We start from the raw sequence: 20,995 nt of genomic DNA, 5'->3' as shown, positions 1-20,995 counted from the left end.
TCATACACCATTGGCTCTACAGAGAGAAAGCAATGATGATGACGATGATTGATGATGATGTTAATAATAGTAATGAATTGTTATCGCGGTCTGATACAATTGGGAAAGCTAAATACAAAAAAAGTGAGATGTTTCCTTGCAATAATTCTATTCCTAGTCCTGTAAGCCAATCTATCTTCCCCTTCTCAAGGCTAGTAACAACTATATATGACTCATGGAAGAAAGGAGCAAGAAGGGCAGGTGTAAAACTACTTGCACCAAGCTCTTAGGAGTTAGTGTTTGCATTCACCCACTTGTTTCAATTGAATGGTAGTGAACTGTAATAGCTTTGAAAGTGAGGACTCAGTTGGAAATAACTAGTTTACTGCTACAACCTGCCCCCAACTTCTATCACCCCAACCAAATATCCTATATAGGGCCATGTACATATCATGTATTTAATGATCAATGCATTTTTGCCCTGCGTAGGTTTAACACTTTGCCCACTGCTTTTCTAACAGATATGAGACTCTGCCTAAATCTCTGCTGCCACCAAATGTGAATGTCTCATAAATCTCACAATTACCACCAAGACTGAAGGCTTTTGATGGATCATTTGTATTTGTATCTAGGGGCACTTGCCCCATGTGTAAGCTGCCCCAAGTTCCAATTGGGAGGTGGTGGGGAGGTATAAATATAAAGTTGTTGTTGTTGTTATTGCTGCTGCTCAGTCATTTAGTCATTTCCTACTCTTCAGGACCTCATGGACCAGTCCACGCCAGAGCTCCCTGTCGGCCGTCACCACTCCTAGCTCCCTCAAGGTCAACCCAGTCACTTCAAGGATACCGTCCATCCATCTTGCCCTTGGTCGGCCTCTCTTCCTTTTTCCTTCCATTTTCCCCAGCATCCTGATCGTTTCCAAGCTTTCCTGTCTCCTCATGATGGTTGTTGTTATTAGGCTTTCCCTTATCTCCACATCTAAACCAATTTAAAGACCTCTGTCTCTCCTTGATGCAATCTACTCTGTCCTGCTGCTGCTGCTGCAGAAAATATGAGTAGTGCGTGGCCAGTAAGCCACCTCCAGGACCAGTCTTCTGGGGTTCTCTGGGGTATTGCAACTCTGGGCTGGCCCTGGATTTGTGTGGTATGTGTAAATGAGTGCTTGGTTGTATTAGAGTAACTAAGTTATATCTCTCAGTCTGACTTCCTCTCAACTCCAACAACCTGCTTTGCAGGCGTTAGCCACACAGAGAGAATTGGTTATTCTAACGACAATCAGAGTATGTGTGGATGATGTTGCCACTCCACTCCACCAGCAAGTGAGTGAGGCAATAACTGGAATTAGGACAAGGTCCTGCTTCTGATTGCCACAGCCCCTCTCGCAGCTAAGGGTGCCTCAATCACAGCACAACAGACCTCATGTTGGGGCAGCTGATGCCAAATAAAATAGATTTGTAGGGTTGTTATGATTGTGGCAATAGTGCCATGATCATGATTATATAAGCATCTTGAATACAGATCATTTATGGATGTGTAATTCCAGGCTATGCATCTATAAGTGTGACACTGATTTTGAGACACTATTTTTAATTAGGTTGTTCTTTGTCTTGGATTATCAAGTTATGTTAAGGTTGATTAAAACGTTTATACTGGAAATATGTGGCAATATGTAATGGCTTACATGTGTGTGTGACATCAGAATTTTATTAAAATGTTATCACCACATTACTACTGATGGTCAATGTTTGCAGGTAAGAATTTGCTTTCCCCTTTATTTTGAGCAAAAAGGCATGAGAGGGAAATGTTCAGTTCACTTCTACTTCCAGTTCTTGAGGTTTAAAGCATATTATGTCAGAATCAGTCCTCAACTTCTGCAAATAGATGACATCCCATTTCATACATTTCTTTGCAAATGTAAGAGATAGCCACTTAAAGCTGGTCAACAATGTTCAAGAAGTATAAAGGCAGGAAGCATTTCCCCAATAAAACGTAATTTCCCAGGGGAACATTTCATTTTCATCTGACTTTTTTCTGAACTCTTGGCACAGTCAACACAATGTTTAATGGATTGTGTGTTAGTGTTTACCAATGTTTGATAGCTGGGAAAATGCAGTACAGATTTTTTTTCTTTTTGATCCAGTGCAAATCATAGAATCATAGAATAGTAAGTTGGAAGAGACCTCATGGGCAATCTAGTCCAACCCCCCGCTAAGAAGCAGGTGAAACATCTAGCAAAACATTGTATTGTGAAAACTAGAACAGAATTGGGGGAAAATGGGGCAATGAGAATATATGAGACCCTTTAACACTGATTTTGTGACCATTTGGCATTTAATATGTTGCATAATGGAGCACACAAATGAATGTATGCATCAGGCTCAATCCTTTGTTTCTGATTGTGTTTGGAGAAGAAGCTAGCTATTATTAGGACAGAACAGAAAACAGCTTCCACTTGGTATGGAGATGACACAAGTCTGCCTTTTATTGTTCTCTTTGGTTAACTTGCTGAACATGTCATGCATAAAGCAAGATTGGACACAGAGGAAGGTATAAATATTGATAGTAGGAACATCGACAATTTGAGTTATACAGATGACACCATACTATTAGCAGAGAACAGCAAAGACGTAAAATTATTACCAAAGAATGCCAAGGAAGACAGTACAAATCCAGGTTTACAATTTATTATTAGGAAAACAAACATAATGAATGCATATTCATATAACTTTCAAGTCTCTTCCAACTCTAGGATTCTAGGATCATATATCAGGAGTAGGCAATACGGAGTCTAATGGATACACTTTTTCTCTCCCATCCACTATCTCATCCTGACCAAGGCCAACACTTTTGGGATCCAAATGTTTCCTGTCTTTCCTTCATTTTCTGCTTCCAAAAGAGAAGAGGATGGAGAGGAAAGGGAGATCACCTCTCTTCAGCTGCCTCTCAGCTCTCTCCCTGCCCCCATCTCAAACGGACCCCTTTCAGTTCCCATACACCCCTTTTTGTGTAAAGGCTGAGCCTCCAAGAGGAAAGGTGTGTGCATATTGGTGTGTTGCGGGCAGCCAACCCTCCTGACTGTCCATCACAGGACTTAGGGAGAACCCACCCCATTCTGGCCTGCCATGCGGCCTCCAAGTTAAAAAGTTTGCCCATGCCTGGTCTGTCCTATAGAAACATTTATGAAATTCTTCTAGAACTGATTAGTCACTGAAGTTTTATCTAGAGCTCACATTATATTTGCGCATTGTAACACACCCATTATTTCAGTCACTAGCTTGGAGTCCTGTGGGTATTACCATAACCTAAAATGTAATAACAGGGTTTATCTCCACTATGCTTTTCCATCTCATTTCTTCTAAATTGAGTGACTTAAGCTAAAAGACATTTAAAGCCCTCCCTACGACCCATGGTTTGGGGGCAGAATATCTATGCTGTTGTCTTACTTTGGTTAGGACATACTGCTCTGAAAACGTAGGCCCTCTGCTTTTAGTGCAGTTTGTCAGATTATGGAATTGAAGGAATCATTGATCCCTAAGGATAAAAATCAGCAGAAGGCTCCTTAGAAAGAACGGCACAGTGCATTCAAAGACAGCCGAGAAAGTCTCTTCTTTGTAGTTAGGCATGTTGAAGGTCAAAACAAAAATGTGCTACTTAGAAGTTTGGAACAGGAGGGGAAAATGTTAAATAGCAGAGAGAAAAATAAAGAATAAATTTAAATGCAGGTAACCTATATATATATATATATATATATATATATATATATATATATATCCTTTAATAATCTGTTTTAGCAGCCGTGTTTTGTTTCAGTGTGGCAGCCATGAAAAAGAAGACAAAATCCTCTGCCGTTGACATTGTCTTTTATCCCAGTTGTGTGCTGAGTTATAGTTATCTTTTTTCCCCAAAAATGCCTCAAGATGTTTATAATTTTTGCCCCTGTTCAGACACAAAGGCCTCACGCATGTTGCTGGGTAAACTAAGGCCACCAGTTTATTAAATTAGACCAAGAAATGTGCAAAAGTATAGTCTCCCTAGGATATGTTAAAAATAGCTAATATAGAGCTTGGAAAAGTTACTTATCCCCCTATTGCTAGTTCCATGCTAACTATGGAATTTGGGGAAATGTGCTGTAGAATACTGAGACTGGTATCCTCTTAGTTACATCAGAATCGTGTAGTGCTTTGTCTTCTTTATTTACAGCGATTGTACTAATTATTATGACTGCAAATGACCCTGAAACCTTTCTTAAAAGCTCAACAGCCATCCAGAGCCATAGAGTTTTGTGCTGTCACTGAGCAGGGTGCTGCAGAAAGACATGGCCAGCTTTCCCCCTCCAGTAAGCAGTACTGCAAAGAGCCAAAGAAGGGACCCTCTGGAGATCTATCTCAATTCTTCATTGCAGCACTGCTGGGGAGAGGGAGGGGTGGCCATATCATCCTGCAGGGCCCTTTTCAGCATCACCACAAACTTCCATCTTTCCAGGTAGCTAATGGGCTTTTAAAGATGATAGCAGGGGTTAGATGGAGAAAAAAAACAAGTTGTTAGCTACAGATTTGTGGATATAGGTTTGTTACAGAATTTTGTCCAAACTCTGGCCTCATTTATACATGCTGTAAAATCCAGAATGATGTGGGTTATAAGATGGGGGAGTGGCTAGAAAATGTGCATCCCTAATGCGTATCCATCTGGAAAAAGTAGGAAGGAAGTCCAAAATTGATGATAAATGTACTGCAGTTGATCAGTGTATGGATGCTGCAGAGCAGATATTCTGGAGAAACATTCATGTAAAAGCACCATCTCTGGAAAATTCAGATAAAAGAACTGGATGTGGCACTCTCAGGAAGGCATACAAACATCTTTCCTCTCTGTTCCCAGATATGCTCCATTGCTGATCCTCATCCGATGGGATGACACAGTTAAGTGTATTTCTCCAAGCGGGAGAAGAAGAAAGTCATTTTGTTGGATCAATTCAGCATGAAGGGAGCTTTGTGGACTCTGCGGGAGCTTTTTCACAGTTCCCGTGTTGTGTATGGAGACTCTACAGAATGGAACTGGGTTTTTACAATCCATATTCTGATCCGGATTATGCGGCTGTGTAGAATCAGTCTCTATTAACACATAGCAGCCAGCCCAGAACTGATTCCAAATGCAGTGCAATATCTGCTTTCATCTACCAGCCATGCATTTATACCAGGATAACTATCAGTCTAAACCAGCATTTATAGTTTTTCATGTGCTGAGTAACTCAGTAAGAAGGGAGAAGAGAGGAAGAATTGATTCTTCTCCTTCTCAGTAGGCTCTGAGAAAAGCAAACTGTTTCAGCTTCTCTTACCTTGTGTGATCTGATCTTACACATACGCACAGAGCCGGTCCAACAATGAGGTGAATTAAGCGGTTTCTTCGGGCGCCAAACATATGGGGGCGCAGTCGAGACTGCTTTTTCTGTTGAATTATTGTAAAACATGATGTTTTGGTCTTAATTTGTAAAATCTTAATGTAATTTGATGTTTAATAGGATTTTCCTTAATCCCTCCTTATTATCCAACATCTTCACTTATCCAACGCTTTTATTTTTCAGTGATTGTTTTTTGAGGGGGGGGAGCACCAAAATTCTGTCCGCCTACACTTGAAAAATACCTAGGGCCGGCTCTGCATACGCACAACAAACACAAACATATATGTATGCTTTCATCTATGATATGCTAGAGAATATGAGGTGAGTGCTAAAATGATGACAAATGAATGGGAGGGACTGGTTTCTAAAGTCTTCTTAAATCTACCATGCAATGGTAGTGAGATAACAGCATACAAACACCATGTGAATGGGTCTACTACCATGCCTGCTTCTCATCAAGGGCCACATGAAAATATTGACTTTTCCTATCAAGATTGCAAGGTCTCCTTGGGTATTGGATTTCTCCAAGGTAGAACTAAATGTTGGATTAGGGGCTGGGCCACTTCATATATGAGGGGGACTCAGTGTAGTAACTTTCAGTGTTACCAGAAAGATACTCGCATCTTGCCCAATAACAGAGCTGCTACTAGTGCTAGGATGAGTGTACCATTTTAAATTTTCTTCATAAAATCATAGAATAATAGAGTTGGAAGAGACCTCATGGGCCATCCAGTCCAACCCCAGGGCCCCAGAAGGCCTATTCTGACAATTATCTGAGACACTTTGGGAATTTTTCAAAGGCTGTTCAAAGCCAACTTCATTAAGAGATATTGTCACCAATGCTGGCTCTGCTTGGCCTGAAGGCCCTATGACAGAAGTTGGCAAGCAGAGCTGAGTAGATCCAAGAACTGCAAATTAATTGAATCAGATCTGTCTATATTTTTAAAAGCTTGGTCTTAGATGAATCCTGTTAAGAGTTTCTGTCAGTCGTTTCCTCACTGCTGCTATGATGGATGGTTAGTGCTCTTAAATGGGTATTTATTTGCTGCTAAATGTTATAACTTTGGTCATTCAAGAAAGCAAAAGGGTATTTGGTTCTCTCTGGAAATGTCATCCATTTAAGTGGCTTGACTTTTATTTTCTATTTGCTCTGGTCAGTGTAAATTTCTAGTGGTTTTGCTGGTGTGAGGAAGGGGATTTGGGGATGTTTAGTTCTTGGTTATTAATATTTGACTTTGTTAGTGCTATCTGTTTACTGTGTGACTTCCAGAGGAAAAGAAGAAAAAGTGGGGAATATTTACTTGCTGTTTTAAAAACTGCTGTAGGAACATAACTTGCAGCAGCAGTCTTGTCTTCTATTGTATGCAGCCTTGGGTTTGAGGTTCTACTCTGAACAATAAGTAATATTAATCCCTGTGATATTTTCCTTCATGCAGGATGTTTTTGGGGGGTAGATTTACAGACTCCCTAATGCATACATTAAAGCACACACATAAAATGTCCAGATGACCAAAATAAAGTGGATACACTGCTCATCTACTATAGGGAGTCCAAATGATGTACAGATGCAGCTGGAAAATGGAATTTACTTCAGAACTTCCAGGAAGCACCAGAGTGATCTTGCAGTTTTGGAGGTGTGGACCTGGAATGGGCAGCATCCAGCCCAATCTGCTGTCCACACCAACAGGGCCACTGCTGCATTGCCACAAACACATAAGTCTTTCCCAAAACCTTGTTGCTGATGATTTTTTTTCTGGTGCCAAGCTATGTGACCAGAAATGTGATATAACCAGAAACCAGAAAGCCTCTGGGAGAAAGAGGCAATGCAGTGGTGGCAGCCAAAGACTATTTAGCCATGTGGACAGCCAAAGATCTCCATGATGTTCTTGGGCTTCATCAGAGTATCTCCTGAGTTTTTTACACTGAAATTATCCAGTAGTTGTAGATGCTAGCTACCACAGGAGTTTCACAGACACATTTTGGCTGGCCACCACTATTCCTGCTGGTTTTCAACAACTGAGACATTCTTCAACAATGATGTTGGAAGTCAGGTCTAGGCGAAGACACCATGAATGAGATCTTATCATGCTCATTTCATGCAAAATGTCAAATTCTGCCTATATAAATAATCCAAAATGAGGCAGCAATTCAGTGTCATGACCAGCTTGGATAGCAAGGCTGAGGAGTTTCTAGAAGGGCCCACAGAGGAGATGGGTGCCATCAGCTCCCACTAGTCTGCCATGCCTAGCTCAGCCACTGCTGAACATGAGCCGTCCACTGAAGCAAACACTCCACACCAGTCTGTGAAAACCCCTGTAGGGGAAGCTGAAACAAGCACATCTGCACAAGCTACAGAAAGGTTTAACATACCCATACCGTTAGAGCATCAATTACAGAGGGAAGGATACAGCAGGTCTCTTAGATTAGCTGAAAAATACTAATCAATCAAGCAGCAGCTGAGATCTTGAGATCTATATCAGTCAGTGGTGTGACTCCCTTGGCTGCAGATAATGTCATTATCTGGCTTCAGTCCTACACCTGCTTGTTCTTGACCTAGAACCTGACTCTGCTGCTTCCTGGGTTTGATACTAGAGGACTTCTGACTTCGATTTCTGGGACTCTGAATCTTAGCATTGGTGTCTTTATTTGTTTGTACTTTGTATTTCTGACTTCATGATTCAATAGGATTCCCACCTTTGCTTCAAGAGACAAAGCAAAAGATAGCAACCCCTAGAAATTCTTGGGCTGAGCCTACAGCAGCCATGGGTAAACTAAGGCCTGGGGTTTGGATGCAGCCCCTTGGGCCCTTCTTGTTTTCCTTGTTCTCTTGGCATAAGGACATGGTGGCTCACCACATCCTTATGCCAGGAGGATGGCTCGAGAAAGGCACGTGGCAGCGGAGAGCCCTCCAGAGCACTCTCAGCCACCGCCTGTCTTGCATTCCTCCTGGCATAATGTTAAGAGGACAGCCCAAGGATTGGGGCAGTCGCAGTGTATCCCGCCTTTCTCCCAGCATAAGTATGGGGTGAGCAGCCCTGTTCTTATGCCGGGAGAACAACCTGAGGATGACCCCTGCCCTGCTCTTTCCTAGCCCTCTCCACCCAGCTTGTGCCGGCCTCTCTCCCTCCTGGCCCAGCCCTCCTCACCAGCCCACACTGCATCCCCATGGCAAAAAAGTTTGCCCATGCCTGGCCTACAGGATATCCTTGATAATATCATCATCTTAATTGCAGCCATTATAAAAATGGGAACATGGTTTTCTGAATTTGAATGGCTGAGAACATAGACATAGTATAGACATCTGATAGTTTCCAGGAATACAAACGACTCATCTACATGTCTATGATGGAGTACATGTGAACTGCCATTTTTAAAATGTTGTAAGCCTGGATTTTTGCCTTTGTAAATATTGAATAGGATACCATCCTATGTTTTGAACTAGTTTAAATCATAATCAGTAGTGCTGAATTATATTTTTAAACTTTTCTGTGAGGTAAATTTATGAGATTGGCCTTATCTGTTGTAAGTTGCCTTGAGTTCCAGACTGGGAAAAATATATTTAAAAAGCATATAAATAAATACAACTGGGATGCTGACAATGTTTAGATACAAGACTGTTTGGGAAATTGGGAAGAGTGAGGTGCAGCTGCTATTTCACCAAGCGAGGTACCCAAACTCATGTGCAGAACGACTTGCATTGTGTGCTTGTGTGCATGTTCGGAAATGAGATGCCAATGTCTCCAGCACTTTCAAATGCCAGGCATTCTCAATCCCAACTCCAATCTGCAAATAAGACTGCAAGCTTCAATTGCAAATCTATGCAGCAAATATCCAAGAAACCTAATGACTCTACTATTTCATTTGGCTGTTCCATGCAGCCTGCATGCCAATCTGCATTGTTAAAGAATCCAATTCTGCAGGCCAGTGGGCCCTTGTCTCAGCACCGGGAAGGTGCCCGCACAACTCCACACACTGAATCCGACCCGTTAAAGTGAAAATGACTAATGTTAAGATAAAAGCAATAGGCTAGCCTTGTGGTCCTTAATCAAAGCACCTTGACTTCAACAGGAGCTGTGCCAGGGTATGGAGTGAATAATGACTCCAGGATTTGGTCTGATGAGAATATTAATATAGTGACTCAATATCTAGGCCCTGGTTCTCATAGCCGATGGCGTGTGAAATTTACTTCTAAAGGAAATTGCCTTAGTTTTAGGAAGATGTACAAAAATGAACTAGGTCCAGAGACTGGATATGTTTGTTGCTGCAAGGTCTGGAAAATGTTCATTACTGTGTTACAAAAATAAAATAAGAATGTATGCCAGAATCTTATATAACATGTTATGTTATATAACTAAATATAACTAGTTATATAGCAAAGGCAAAAAAGAAATCCCTTTACTGAATTATGAAGATACATAATGGAACACCAGAAAGAGTGCCAAAGGTACATTAGGACTGATGTGATGTACATCAGTCCCAGCGTGCATTGGTCTCATTATACATCGGACACCAATACACATCAGGCAATTTGCTGGTGCTGCTGTGTAGTAACATAAAACAGGCCTCTGTTGAATATGGATTTTATGCAACAATACTGTTCTAATCCTTATATATAAGTCTATTTACAAAGACATGCATCCCCAATAGAATTCTGGCCATAGAGTCTTGTTGCACTAAGCCTTGGAAAATATAGAAAACCCAGCAGCAGAAGATTTGGAAGGGAATTCATGAACTGAGTTGCATCCAATAGAACAGTGGCTCTCAACCTGGGGTCCCCAGATGTTTTGGCCTTCAACTCCCAGAAATCCTAACAGCTGGTAAACTGACTCAGATTTATGGGAGTTGCAGGCCAAAAAACATATGTGGACCCCAGGTTAAGAACCACTGCAATAGAAGCTGATGCCACCTTTAATACAAGTTTTTTAGAGGCCACAGCTGAAGTACATAGCTGGTCTAAAACATATAATACAGTCATTCTGCTTGACATTTATAGAGTGCTTTTAACACCTCCACATATTGCATACAGCTGTCCCTCTCTATCCTGCAAATTCTGGAAGCCAAACATTACCTTGCGAACCTAGGAGACATGCAGTGTGTGTTCGTGTGTGTGCATGTCTGCCAAAAGTTTTAACTACTGTTCAAGAAATGCAGCTCAGGACAGTTCATATTATGAGTAGAGTTGAAAGCTGGAAACGTGACTTTAAATACTGCAAATCCCACAAATTCCTGGCAATTCTGGCTGGGAATTCTGGAAGCTGTGGTACAAAAAATGTAAATTTTTCAAACTCTGACCAGAATTTACAAAGATCAGATTCCTCAGCCATAGTAGATATACTGTTTGATGCAAGAACTGCTTAGCTCCCACACTAAGTCTTTGGGCTGCTATGTCATATGGGTTCTCGGAAATGTTTTTAGAAAATTGCAGAAGATAATGGCAACAATGAAACTACTCATGGTATCATCATAAATTGACAGGAGACTTTAAGGCAGGTAGGTGCGCGCACACACACAAATGTATTATACTTGTAAAATACAAAAGTTGTGCTGAAAGTTAAACTCTAGTTTTCAACATTCCCATTTGCGCATGAGTTCCATGACATTATGAGCACATAGAATGGGATTAATTCCAAAACATGTGCGATGTATGATCTGGACAGCAAGTTTCTACCAGATTTGCTCTATTATTATCAGAAGTGTATTTGGCATAACTTTCCTCTGAAATCTAGCCTGCAGTATTTGGCATTCATTGACAGTGTCCTATCCAAGGACTAACCAGCGCTATTCCTGCTTACTGTTCAAGATCGGATGGAATCTGGTGCCTTTTACTTTCCAGTGTTTCAGAATTCACAGGTTGATGCTGTGTAGTTACTTTTGTCAGCCGCTAGATGCCAGCAAAAAATGTGTCAGCATTGCAGGACTGAATGCATTAAAATGTGTTAAAGCAGCCAAGAACAGCCATTTCTCATTATTTGATGCAATTTTGCTGCATTTATCCTTCACAAAACTGCCCAGAAAACTGCTGAACAGAATATTCATGTTTGCAGCAAGGACTTTAATGAAAGTCTAGGAAAGGCATCTAGCTCAGAGAGCACAATGGAAGTTTCTTCAGTATATTTCCACAATATTAAAGTTATATAGTATGAACGAAATTGTATATCCTTTTTCTAGCAGCAACTCCATGGACAGCATTTTTTAAATAATTTGGTTTCTAGGAAGGAGGCAAAAGAAAGAAATACTAGATGTGCATCATATTGAACATGATGACATATTTAGGCTGCTTTAAAAGATGAACTGAAAATCTTCTCCAGGTGTTTTATTGAGTCAGATAAAATACAGCAATACCTACAACAAATGTCTAAAAGCTAGTGATGATAATGAAAGAAAGAAGGGCTGTCTAGTTAACATTTAAATGACTGGCACATCTACTAGGCAGAATGAGACAGCATATTTTGAGTATTAATGGCAATAGGAAAGAGTTATTCATTTATTATCATTGCATTTATACAGATTAAAAGGGGCCCCAAACACCAAAACATAATACACAAAACACCTACTTGTAAATCAGCTCATGTCTAAATATCCCAAGGTCATAAAATCATGTTTGATCTTGGAAGCTAAGTAGAGTCAGCTCTGGTTTGTACCTGGGTAGGAGACTACCTAGAAAACCCAGGGCTATATTTCAGAGGAAGGAAATGGCAAACCACATCTGAATATCTCTTTCTTAAGCAAACAGAATGAAATTCATGGGGTTGTCATTAGTCAACAGGTGACTTGAAGGCACATAAACACAGAAATACATCAAATGTCATGTTGCGTGTCTTTGCTTGTTTCCCAACGAAGTTCTAAAATTCAGGCACAATCTTCTGAGGGTTCATAACTCAGTGGTAGGTCTGTTTGCTGCATGCAAAAGATAGCTGTGAAAGAAGAAGAAAAGTTGAAGATGAAAGGTAAACCTGAATAGAAACTATACAACCCTGAAGCCATCCCATCCTTTCTGATTTTTTAAACTAAACAGACTTGGGCTTGGGCAGAAGAGAGTCCACCATGTAATGTCAACTAGGACCAGAGATAAACCCTATCCAAAATCATAGCTAGCCACTACCAGCCAGAGTTGACAGAGTTGACCAATGTTCTGTTTCAGTATAAGGTAGTATCCCATATTCCTAGGTGACAGCTAGACAGATGTGTTTTAGACACATCATGAGCACATCAATCTTATCTCATTTCAGAATTGAAGCAGACTTGTTTAATACTTGCATAGCAGGCTGCGTGGGATTTCCACCTATGGTTCTGCAAGTATCCTGTCTGCAAACCAAAGTTGCAGAGCTCACAGAACTGGATTGGACAGACCAAAGGATTCAAATTACAGGAAAAGAGATTCCACCCAAACACTGGGAAGAACCTCCTGATGGTAAGAGATGTTCGAGAACAGAATATGCTGCCTTGGAACGTGGTCAAGTCTCCTTCCCTGGAGGTTTTCAAACAGAGACTGGATGGCCATCTATCAGAAGTGTTGTGATTGTATTTTCCTGCATGGCAAGGGATTGGAATGGATGCCCCTTGCGTTCTATTTTAACTCAATATTTCTATCATTCTTTTTGCAAAGCGGCCCTTTCCATTCAATGATAGCAAAGGATAGATATTGAGTGATGCTTTCCCCTACTTTCTCCTCCCCTGCCTTGATTGGACAATTTACCTTCTCTTCCCCTGCCCTTTATGATGCAGCAGGTCATTTTAATTCCGGTCCAAATTACTTTTCTAAAAATGTTGGTAATTCTGACGAAAGCCTCACACTTTACAGCAGAGGCATCCCGTAAGCAATGCTGCGGAGGTGACAGGAGAGCAGGAGCTGTCACTGTGTTGTTTCATTTGCATACAAATTGTCAGCCCAGAAGCAAACATATTGTTAACATTATGGATTACATAAATCTATTCCTTTTCTAAAAAACACAAGCAAACTTCTCTTGGATGAAGTTTCTCTCTCTTTTAAACAGCAACAGGCCAAGGAGCAAGTTGGGTTACTTGGTAATTAGAAAGCAATTACTAGATGAAGTGAAAACAATCATTTCTCCCCATAGCTCATCGTTTTCAGACTCAGGGGACACTTAAGGGAAAAGGATGCATTACAGATGGAAACTGCGGCTAGAATCTACCACTTCAGGCTCGATTGTAGGACACATTCTTAAATGTTTTTCTCTTCCAAACAAAGGTAAAAAAAATGTCCTATACATAGAAAACTGAGAACCTGTGGTTTGAGTGTTGGACTATGACTCAGGTTCAAATCCCCATGTAGCCACTGAAACCCACTGAATGACATTGGGCAAGTCAAACCCACAGAGGAAAAAAAAAGACAAACCCCCTCTGAACAAATCTTGGCAAGAAAACCCTGTGATAGGTTGGTCTTCAGGTTGCCATTGGCTGGAAATAACTTGAAGCCACACAACAATGACATACAAGACTGGAAAATTGTAGATTATTCCCCTAACATTCTGGCTTGTATATGTGCTTTTTAAATGGTGAGGGGGGAGATTATTCACTCATGAACTTCATCCGAAGTGTAAAATGGTAGAACATGTTTATCCCTTGCTGTGCCGAATTTCTGGTGGTTGTGGCTGGTGACTTTGCTATCTGTGGGGCAAGTCAATCTGTTTGGGTTTATGTCCAAATTTTGAAGGAGTTCTCCAGAATACAGACTTTACATTCAAAACTGGTTTGGTCTCTTGGAGGGGTCCATAGTGATTCATACTTAAATCTACTCTGTTCACATAGGGATAATTTATGGTTGTTTTGCGACTTTAAGTTGTTTCCAAATTATGGAGCCCCAAAGTCAAACCTATCACAAGGTTTATTCAGAGGAGGTTTGCCATTACATTATTCTGAGGTTGAGAGAGTGTGACTCACCCAAGATCACTCAGTGGTTCTCCAGAATCCAACATCTCACTACAATGGGAATAATGCTGCCCTTACAGCTTTGAAGATGATAGTTAAGGTTTTACATTCATAATTGGGAAGGGGAGGGTCAATCTTTCCCTTCACCATTTACATATTTGTCAATATAGCCCTTTAATGCATTATACATGTTTATTGAAAGGTGATACATTTTAAAATGAAGCTGTCCAAATTCTGAGTTATGATGACCAACTTTCATGACCATCTTCTTGGCTGTCCCATTATCTGGTGGGAAGTAAATTATGACTAAAGAGAAACTCATTGTATACTTTCTTGAGTAGAAGAAAGGGAAAATAGAAATATACTAATTGATGGATGAAAGGTAGAGTAGTAATAGACTAATTAAAACAAAATTAAGCTGTGTTAAAAAGGGTTGTACATTTTATATAATCATTAATTAAACATATTGTTACCCGTTCTCTTCCTTCAAAGTAGGATGGGACACAAACACCAAACACTTATTTCTTTCCACAACACAGTCCATGTCAAAAAGACTTAATGCAAATTGTGGAAATTTGTGAATTAGAGACCAAATAAACAGACACAATTAAAAATCAGCACTTCCAACAGCACAAAAATAAACTTTGTTCATTTATTTGACAAATGCAGTTTAGCTTTAATTATTTACGCTAATACACGGCACTATCTCACAGTAGTAAATGTTTGGCGGTATATTTTGCAAAAGTAATTAAGTCTTTTTAATGTTCAATCTCATACTAGCACAGAATCTCCCCATACATCTCGCATAACCAATGTGGGGAGCTAACCATTTGTTCTTGCCGGAGAATTACAGGATGCACTGATAGGTTTGGCAAAATTATAAGACGCATGGATAGGTGCAGTTGTGTGTGTGTGTGTGTGTATGTTTAGTGTCTCACTTTCTGACTCAGTCTCTATCATCTTGTATGAGCAGGTGGTTAGATTTGCATACACACGTCTGATTATACAAAGGAGAGGGAGAAGTCTTGTAAATATCAAACAAAACCAGTTTGCAATAATGTTCTTGGAACAGGCATACAGAGCATCCTACAAATCTGACTTGTCAACGGGTAAGCAAAAGAAAAAATGCCACACAAATTCCCTGCCTTCTCAGAGTAATGGTATAAGGGAAGTCATTCAAAAGAGTGTTTTGCTATTATCCGGTCATCCTTTCAGCCTCATGGACTTGTCCAGAAAGATTTTGTAAGTAACTGGTTCTCGGGAGGAGGGGGGAGAGATAGAAAGAGAGAACGAATGCTCTTCTGATGAAGTTCTTTGACTTTTACCATGACCGACCACTTCATCAACCAAACAGGCTGCCAAAAGACAGACTACTTGACATACAAACATGTCAGGAGGAAGAAAATGCAAAGGGACAACAATGTTTTGTTGCAAGAGGAGCAGCTGACAGTTAGGAAACCTCTCCTGCCCTGTCCTGTTTTACTTTGTTTTGTGTGATTTATAGCAGAGCTTCTCAGGCTATCTGATACTGGGTGGGTGGACTAGGGGGAGGGGAGATGTATTTTTTTCCAATGTGCCAGGGAACAGTACTATACAGGCCGTCCCCAAGTTACAAACATCAAATTTACAAATGACTCATGCTTAAGAATGGGGGTGGGGCAACAGGAAGTGAGGGAAATCTACTCCTTGGAAAAGAAATTCACTCTTGAAAGAGTTATCATGAGCAAAGGGGTCTCCACTGAAGCTTTTGCACCAATTCTTGTTCCCAAAACAAGCCACATTTTTCAAAATGCGATTATCACAGGGACAGAAAATCTCTGAATTGTCGATCTAAACTGGAGTCTGATATGATTTGTAAAAGCATATGAGTTCTGCATGTAGAACTGTGCTATAACTGGCCATTCACTGAACCACTAGTCACAGCAGCCCTCCTGTTCTTGGTGAGAGTAGTGGGAGATCAGAGAAGTATCTGTCTATGCCTGCTTAGTTAGACACATCATCTCCTGAAGTTCATTAGAGAACTCAGCAAATGATGCAATCATTCAGCATCTAGTACAGAAGTATAACCAGATGCTTTTGTAATCCTCCCTCCCCCGTATTGAAAACCCTGTGTTGCTGATATGAAACCATGGTAAGTGGGATGTGGAGAACCTTCAATTGCTCTGGAGAAATAACAGCAGCAGCAATAACAATAACAATATATTTTATTTGTTACCCACCTCTCTTCATGCTTTGAGCTGAAGTACAACTAGAGATGGGAAGATCTGTAAATAAAACTGGAAAGATTGGGGGGGGGGGGGGGGGACTAGGATTTTTTCCCCAAAATTTTTCCAGTTTTCTCCCAGTTTTTTCATTTCCCCTCCCCAAAAATTATTTTTTTCTGGTTGTTTCCCCAGTCTTTCCATCTCTAGGTACAACATAGTTAAATTAGATTAATAAAACACAAGACCATAAAATATATATATGAAAAACATAAAACAAAGATTAAAACACAAAAACTAATAAAATGTAATAAAATAGAATTCATAGATGGAAACTGACTGGGTGGTCCTGTTGGAAGAGAAACATGTTTATTTGCGTTTTAAATTCTGTCCACTTGCTTAATTGTTTAATCTTCTCTGACAGGTAATTTCACTGTCTAGGGATAGCTGATGAAAAGATACTCTGGATGATAGTTGACAGTCTGGATGACAGGAATATCAGCTTCTGCACTGACCTCTGCCTACATATACCATTAACAGGATGCCAACTTAAAACTGGCCAGCACTAAATGATAGTTTCTTCTATGCCAGTGAGGCAATGGATCCATTCCATGTTTAGTATCATCCAGAGAAGAGCTCTCCAAGGTGCTGAAATTGAAGACTGGGTTCTCCTCTGGCAACATCTCTATAGTTATGGACAAACATCTACTTTCACATTGTGTTTTTTAAAAAGTGGCTTTCACATAACATCATGCTTTGAAAAGCAACAAACACTACTCAAGCAACCTTAGCAAATAGGAAAATGGAAAATCCAGGCAGGAGAAGGAAGAGAGAGGAAAGCTGAAGAAAAGGAGAGGTTCTGGCTTCAATAAAAAAAATTGGGGTGCATCTATCCAAGCAGCTAAACTCACATCCAAGCCACACTTTTATATTATTCAGTCTACAACTTCATTGAAACCACAACTTGAACAGCAAACTAATAAACACAGAAGATCAAATGTTTAGCTGCAAAAGAAGATAAATGGAAGCCTAAGCATGAAAAGATAAAAGAAATGTTATGAATTATGTATTTTTATTTTTATTTAAAACATTGATATGCTGCCTTTCAAAGCAAAGCCTCCCCAAGGCGATTCACAAAGTAGAAAGCTAAAACAATAACGTATAAAATACAGTTAATTAAAACAACATTCAAAAAATTAAAACAGCTGCAAATTTTATAAAACAACAAGATGAAAGATGGCTGTACATTTAATTAAAAGTGGCTAGAAACAACAAGCTGTTTAAGGTCCATTTCAAAACATGCCAGGATGCCATGTGCAGATCCTAGAGATAATGTATTCCAAATGAATGGGGCCAACCCAGAAAAGGATCTGCCCTTCATTCCTGGCAGCCTAAGAGATCTCACTGTAGGCAACATGGTGAAAGGTCAGGGATTTTCAGGGTACAACTTCAGATGCAATTTTGAACTAAAACTAGGCTTGACAGGGGAAATTATTTCAAAAACCTGCTGTATTTTAACCTGTGAAAACATCTCTCTGGGAATCTCTAAGGCCCCTTCTACACCGTCATATGATCCTGATTATCAAAGCAGATAATCCAGATTATCTGATTTGAACTGGATTATATGAGTTTACATTATCATATAATATAGTTCAAAGCAGATAATCTGGATTTTATATGGCAGTGTAGAAGGGGCCTAAATCCTCCAGCATAAGTCTATAGCAACTTCCAGTTTAAATTGGGTGTACAGTTGTACTGAAGGACTTAAATATTCCTAAAAAACCATATTTATCCTATCAGTGAAAATTAAATCCACAAAAGTTAAAAACAAACGTGAATGGCCAACTGTATAATTCTTAATATTTTATCATGCCCGGAGCGACTTGAGAAACTCGCTTCTGGTGTGAGAGAATTGGCAGTCTACAGAGACGTTGCCTAGGGGTCGCCTGGATGTTTGATGTTTTACCATCCTTGTGGGAGGCTTCTCTCATGTCTCCGCATGGGAAGCTGGAGCTGACCGAAGGAGCTCATCTACGGTCTCCCCGGGTTGGATTCGGTTTAACCCATTGTGTCACCAGGGGCTCCGGTAGTGCAATTTTAAATTATGAATTGACTGTTTTTAATATGTATTATTTTTTATGTTCTGTTAACAGGTGTTATGTGTTTTTAGCAGATGTTATGGGTTTCTAACAGATCTTACATGCCCAATCTCTTGATTATTTTAATCTGTTGTAGTTCTTCACATGATCCATAGGGAGAAGTGAGTAAGAAGAATAGAAGAGGTAGTAGTGGTGGTAGAAGAAGAGTGGGGGAAATCCGAATTAGAATTGGGCAGTTCAGTAATGACAAATTCAGGAAAGGGTTACTGTTATATAACTACATAGAAGAGCCAGAAAAGTGACTAGTATGCATTGGGACTAATGCAGAATGGGACTAATGCACATTAGGACACGGATCAGGGAGTGCTGATGCACATAGTTGCTGTAATTCCATAATGCACCTTCACAAATCAATAATAGAATTTCTTATCCCCTCTGCTACATAGTAATAATAATAATAATAATTTTATTCTTATACCCCACCCCATCTCCCCAAAGGGACTCGGGGCGGCTTACATGGGGCCAAGCCCGGACATCAACAATATAAAAACAAGAAATAAAACAAAACATCAACAATAAAAACAAGTCATAAAAAATCACATAGAAAATATACTGATAAAATCTTGAATTGGATCCAAAGAAACTGGGCCGAAAGTATTAGATAAAAATAAAGTATATACATAGCTAAGTATTCATAAATCTATATACTATACACTGTAACAGAGGATTCCTGCCAATAACAGCAATGACAAATTATAACATTTGATTAGTTACTGATTCACTATGTAACAAAGTTTGGGGAAAAAACACTCTGTTCCTGGTTTGAAAGTATTCTTTATTTTTAATTGTGCAGTGCTTGCTTTGAAAGTAGTTGTTATACCCCAGAAACCTGAACTGGTTGAGATTCTATGAGATATTCATGGAAAAACTACAGCAAAGTGTGCTGCAGGATGTCCTGCAAAAATAAAGTTTTTGTAGATCAATAAACCTTTTCCATGTTTTTATGACACAAACAATTAGGAAATGACATTTATAGCCTAGTGTTATAGAAATACAGAGGCAGTCCTGTCTTCAGGCTGGATCAACTGAGTTGTGTTCCACCATTATAACTGGAGAAACTTTGGTGATCCTATAACCTATGCTCAAGTTATATTGCTTATACCCAGAAAAAGAATGGCACAGCTCAATTTGGAACTTGAGAGGTAGATTTTAGGATGATCTGGGTTGAAAAAGGTGGAAATGGACTTACAGAAGTTTTGAGTCCAACGCATTGCCTTGAGTCATTTGCAGGCTGTTATCTCATAAGGATAAACTCCATCATCCAATTTCATTATTTGCACAGTCTCTTTGGGGGACATTTGGGGGTTAAGAATGAGATATAGTACATTAGTAGAGACCAGAAATAGTGCACCATCTTTACAGTTTTTTTTAATTAAACATGTCAATATGGGCCTATTTTAGTCTACGGTGCTCATAAACTATGAATATAATTACAGAATGAACATTTTGGATTAGCTGGTGAACCCTATGGGAGGGGAAACAGGAGGGAGTAAATAAAAGGGCATGAATGTCTGGGTTACAAGGGATGCAGGAAACAATGTAAAGAAGGAGGAAATAAGTTGATTAAAGTGGGAAATTGTGAGAGTTTTGGGTTTGGACTGGGGAAAGAGAAGCTATGGCATTGCATTTGCTCCAAACATGAAAATTGTGTATACTGTTATTGTCTTCATACTGCAGGAATGGGGAAATAATATGTCTTTTGGTATACAAATGGGGCAGGTACAATAGTTGAATGTTATCAGTCTCTCCACCCATATAACAGAATGACATTCTTTACAGCCTCCTTCTCCTTGTAACACTTGTTTCTCTTTATAGAACTCTTTTTAAAAATGTAATCAAGCATACAGTCTTGATCCTGCTGATTAAAATCAATCAGAGATCGGATTACTTTAAGCCAGCCAGGGTGAATGTATTTACCTGCCTATCTTTAAAAAATCTTCATCTCTCTCGCCATTTGACATATACTGGGGGGCAACGAGGATATATACTTTATACAGTGGAGCATAGGCCTTGGAAATTGTTCCATCCCTTCATCCTTTAAAGTACTTTGTGTATTATATTATAGTGGCACGTTAGACTTGAAATGGTAGATAAAAATGACATCATTTAATGAGATACAAGATGCAGTCAAAGTCTGATGGAATCTCCTCCTTTGGCTATTTTGTTTGGTAGAAGTAGAAAGAATATTTGACAATGTTAAAAAATTGAAAAATTATTTCAAAAGTAGTAGGAAACTTGGCTAGGAAAAATCCTAGACTGATGAGAATCTTTCAAGTTTGGGACTGTGCAAAATTCAAGTGGTGTGTGTGTGTGTGCATCTAAAACACTGCATTATTTTTGTATGAGACACAATCTTTTTTATTTTGTTTTCC

The sequence above is a fragment of the Anolis carolinensis genome, chromosome 5 (assembly GCF_035594765.1).
Source record: "Anolis carolinensis isolate JA03-04 chromosome 5, rAnoCar3.1.pri, whole genome shotgun sequence".
Classification (NCBI taxonomy): Eukaryota; Metazoa; Chordata; class Lepidosauria; order Squamata; family Dactyloidae; genus Anolis; species Anolis carolinensis.
Note: the sequence above shows the minus strand (reverse complement) of the source record.